Source organism: Galeopterus variegatus, unplaced genomic scaffold, assembly GCF_000696425.1.
Source record: "Galeopterus variegatus unplaced genomic scaffold, G_variegatus-3.0.2 Scaffold13395, whole genome shotgun sequence".
NCBI lineage: Eukaryota > Metazoa > Chordata > Mammalia > Dermoptera > Cynocephalidae > Galeopterus > Galeopterus variegatus.
This window is the reverse complement of record NW_007739506.1, coordinates 24,972-30,040: the sequence shown is the minus strand read 5'-3', so window position 1 is coordinate 30,040 and position 5,069 is coordinate 24,972. Positions and strand designations below refer to the sequence as shown.

General features: G+C 36.1%; 1 pseudogene; it reads left to right on the top strand.

The window, feature by feature from the left end:
* Window positions 1-220: 220 nt before the first annotated feature.
* On the top strand, window positions 221-4,095 carry LOC103581575 (annotated as a pseudogene).
* Window positions 4,096-5,069: the final 974 nt, after the last annotated feature.

Here is a 5,069-nt window from a genome sequence, read left to right as displayed (position 1 = left end):
TTATTCATCCAGTATTAGTGTTTAAGAGCATGAGAAAGAAGAAGTTAATTACATTCAGTATGTAGTCCTGTATCTACTTTCTTGTTTTGATAGCCATGATTACAAATATTCCCTGCCTATGGTTTCACATACTCTGTGAGTTATCGTCATCAATTCTGCATGCTTGAATCATTCTTTCTTCCTGCACAGACTAGACCAGTTCCCAAACTGGAAGACGGGCATGGATATGAGTGGAGCTTTGATGAAAAATAAAGCGGGCAATGGAATAGGGAGTGGTGGAGTCACAGAAGAGCTCTCTCTGGAAATGACATTTGAGCAAGGTCTGAGTAGGGAAAATACCATATGAATGTTTGTGAAAGAGTTTTCCAGACATATACATTGTAAACACAAAGGCCTTGAGGCAAGATCCTCCTTGGCTTATAGAGAAAATTAAAGGAAGGAAAGAAGTGTAATCAGAAAGGTGTATGGAAAAGAGTGGAAGATCTCGTAGGCCTTTAATTTTTCATTTCCATCTATAATTGTTGTCGTCCCCAACGCCAGACTGCAAGGTGCATGAAGGAATGGAAAAGATAGATTCTGTAGGCTACTTCACCAGTAACAATGAATCTTCTCCATTAGACAGATTCATTAAATATATGTTGAATGAATAAATAAGTGGATGAATTAAGTAAGAGGTATATTCTAGTAGAAATTAGTAGGGATCACAGTTTAACTGGTATTCTGAAAGTTAGAAGCAGGAATGTTCAATCCTGTATCAATTAATTCAATGCTGTGTGCCATGGAGCCTCAGGACCATAAATGCATTTTGTTCTTCTGTAAATTCCTGTTAATCTCCCAGGAATAAGTGGTTCACTGGGTGAATGTAGATCAATTACCTCAGTGAGAAATAAATGCATGATTAATTGTCGACTAGCATATTCCAGAATTCAGACATTTTACCATTTTGCAAAGACTAATTCTCAAGAGTAAAATCATAGCCTTAGTAAGGCTGATCCTCTGCCTTGTATTCAAAAGCAGCACTTTCTGCTCTACAATGAATTAATTGACCATGTCTAAATCCTACCATGGCTGACTCCCTAATTCCACTTGCATAATCATCAGAGCTATAAAACTCACTATTAGAAAACAGAAAAGTTGCATTCCTTCAAAGACCAATAAATAAAACAAAACCAAAGTAATAAACACCACTACTTTCAATTTATATTTCTTGAGGCCAAAAATTAAGATGATTTAATTTCTCTTAAGATGTTCAGACGTGTAGCATTTCAGGAGGTCTTAAAAAATTCAAGAAATTGATTAAACATCTCAAATTGAATATGTGTGAAGAGATTATTTAATGTTACCAACTAAAATATGCACATGATTTTTTTTGGAAGAGATGCATTTAGAATCCCTAGAAACACAGGAAGAATTCTATAAAGCATTAAACATATATATATATATATATACACATAAATGTGTGTTGTGTGTGCAAAATGGGTAAATTTAACTAACTATTGTGTAGAATGAATATCAAAACACTTGCTTTATTTAATGTTTTTAAAGGGCACTAAATGTAATAATTTTATGTATAAAATGAGGAATTGACCACACTTTTCAGAATTTTCAGCCTTCGTCTTTAGTGTAGTTGTGTTTCCTTATCACATTGGACAAGTTATTTAATATCTCTGAGCTCAAAACTTTGTTTGTACAAGGAGAGCTCTATTTTATTAAGTTTCTTTGGAATAGTCCATGAGAGATGATGACCTTTTGTAATACCAGGCATGCAGGAATCCTCATCAATATTTCACTGAATTTGATTCTAAATTATGTACACATAATGAGAAAACAGAGTAACAAAAGCAGAGTAATAAAAGCAAAACAAGCTGCTTCCCTTGTATATACACACACACACATGCATGTGCACACACACAGAGGATCATATAAATCATATAGACTATGAATCCACTTATGTTGATTTATACATTTATTATATATATATGTTGTGAATGTGTTTATATATACTTGCATGAAGAGGAGAATTAAAGAATGAAATTTTTAATAGTGATAATTTTATAGCATAAAATTTTAGCTGATTTTAGAGATAAGAAAACCAACTTAAAACACCATTCCAGTAATCTAATTGAAGTATGCTGACTTGGGCCTTGATGGTAGGAACAGAGGTGGTAGGAAGCAGTTTACTTATAGACATAGACATATTGAAGGTAGAGCTAACAGAATCATTTGATGGACTAGTTATGGAGGATTGAGAAAGAAGAGATAATTTTTCTGATATGATTTATATATTTATTAATTTCACCTTACACATGGAAATATACAGTTGTCATTGACTTGAGATGGCGAATGTTATGTGTGGAAGATATTAGGGATGTCATAGGCGTGGAAGATATTAGGAATGTCATAGGTTTTGGTCATATTGGGTTGCTATTATAGAGATGGAATCAGATTGATAAGGTACAGTAGAAACAGAAAAGGGATGAAGATGAAACACTGATCTCTGAGCTACTCTAAATTAAGAATCAGGTAGAAAGGAGAAATAAAGAAAATAATGAGAAGCAGCAACCCATATGGTGGGAGGAACACTTGGAGAGGCTGGTGCCTGGAATATGAAAGTGGAAAGCCATTCTAGGAGAAGTAACCAATCAACTGTGTCAAATGTTATGAGGGATCAGGAAACATGAGAACTGAGAATTGACCACTGGATTTAAAATATAAAGACCAGTGGTGACTTTGGCTAGAGAGAGTACTTGGAGTGATGTAGGCAAAGCATAACGAGTGGGAGTAAGAGAAAACAGGAAAACAGGAAAGGCAGAGTTGGATAAAAGCAGATTCAACTGTGTCAATGCCTTTAATTGCAAAGAGGAGTGCTAAGGAACAGGGTGATAGGTGGTGAAAGCAGTAAGATCAAGAGAGGAAGGGAGAAACGTTGGGAGATGGGATAGGACATAGACAAACAGTGGTCAGTTATCAAAGTTCTTACATGCAGGCATTTATATATGCATTTTAAAATAAAATAGGTAACTGAGTTTACTTAAATAGTATTTTCTCTTTATCACAGTAAGAAAATAAAAAGGCGAAATGCACACATTCTCAGAACATTTTAGAAATAATCTCACAGCAGTGAATAAACTATTTGATTTTCCTGGTGTGGTTTCATACAATTTATTTTTTTGGTTTCTTTCTTATTCCAGCAAATGAATCATCCTTTCTGAGACAAAGGGATGAGCAACAGTGACTAAATTTATTCTGCTGTGATTTAGAGATATTCCAGAGCAAATGTGTTTTCTTTCTGTGGTATTTCTAGGGATTTATATGGTCACTGTGTTCACAAATCTTGGTATGATCTTACTCTTTAAGATTGAGTCACATCTCCATAATCCAATTTACTTTTTCCTCATTAACTTGTCCCTTATTTTCTTCTGTTGTTCCTGTGACATTACCCCTAATATGCTGTAAAATTCTGCGAGGAGAACCCAGTCATTTCATTTAATTCTTTTTTTCGTTTGTTTCTTTTGCTGGCATTGAGGGCTTCCTGTTGGCTGTGAGGGCCTATATATAACCTGTGACCATCTGCAAGTCCCTCCTTTACACAGTCAAGATGTCTCCAATGGCAATCCTTTCCTGGTGTTGGCCACATGCCTTGAAGGGTTAATGAATGCTGCTGTTCACATTGGCCTCACCTTCCAGTTGTCTTTCTGCCACTCAAATGTCATCTATCACTTTTTCTGTGACACTCCACCCCTCCTGAAACACTTGTTCTGACACATGTGTCGATAAGGTTCTCATTTTGACTTTTACCAGTTTTAATGAACTTAACCACTTCATGACAATTCTCATTTCTTGTCTTCACATCTGTGCTGCTATCTTGAGGATCCGTTCCGCAGAAGGGAGGCACAAAGCCTTCTCCACCTGCGTTTCCCATGGATGATGGTCACCATTTCCTTTGAAACCATCCTGTTCATTTATCTACACCCAGTTCTAGTTACTCATTGAACCAAGACAAAGTGGTGTCTATGTTTTATACAGTGGTCATCCCATAATCAGCCTCTCATGTATAGTCTGAGAAACAAAGAGGTCAAAGTCTCCTTAGTTAAATTAAAAAACACCAAATCAAACCAAACCAAACAAAAAACTCTTCTTACTTCCGTACTTTGAATAATCAAAACATAGGATTTTAGGTCTCTAAAAGAACTTAGAAATGACCATTCCCTCTTATTCCCCCTGGCTCTGTGTCGTTTTGTTGTGAGGCTTTTTTTCTGACAGCAAAGTTGGACTAAATGTTCCAAACATCTTGGGGAATATGGTCACTCTGTATAAATCCCACTTATTCCACAGAACCTAAATACTCAAAAATTACCAAATATTTCATTTTGCTACCCTGTTCATAGGTATAAAGTTCAGTATAAAAGCAGCTGGGACAGAGAAAGACCGAATGAAAAAAGAATCATTCCATCTTCTTTCACGTTTGGTGGCTCCTTGATTGGATGGAGGCTGAACTGACGAAGGCAGGTGATGAGGAGCATGTCCAAGCACTGAAACAAGACCTAGAGTTTACCTCTTATCCCTATTAAACAGAAATATCAGAACTAAATCCTTATGGCAGTTCTGAAGTCAAGTGCTTCTAACCTGGACACATAATCTAGACTGCTGAAGGAATAAAGGAAACAAACCACAGAGAATACACATATTCACCAGGAGAATTTGGATAAGAACACTATGGATCATGGAGCAGATGTTTCTGGTGTACGGAAAAGAGGTATTCTTCATAATTCTTGAAGACAAACTGTCAGGTTTTTTGATCTCTGCATTGGTATGCAGTTTAACCTTAAAGAATTAAGGCAAGATTGACATTCTTTCTCTAATGCCGTGTCAGATAAACATAGATATCTATTTTACTGGTAGCTGCAATTTGATTGGGACAAGTTTTAAGGCTTTTGGGAGATTTGACTGGTGTCTTCAAACTGGGATACTTCCCCAGCTGTACTGGATTCCTTTAAGAGCTAGTGACTGCTGACATGTGGGCATAAAGTGTTTTCAGCTGGTCGGAATTGGATAAAATATACTGGGTG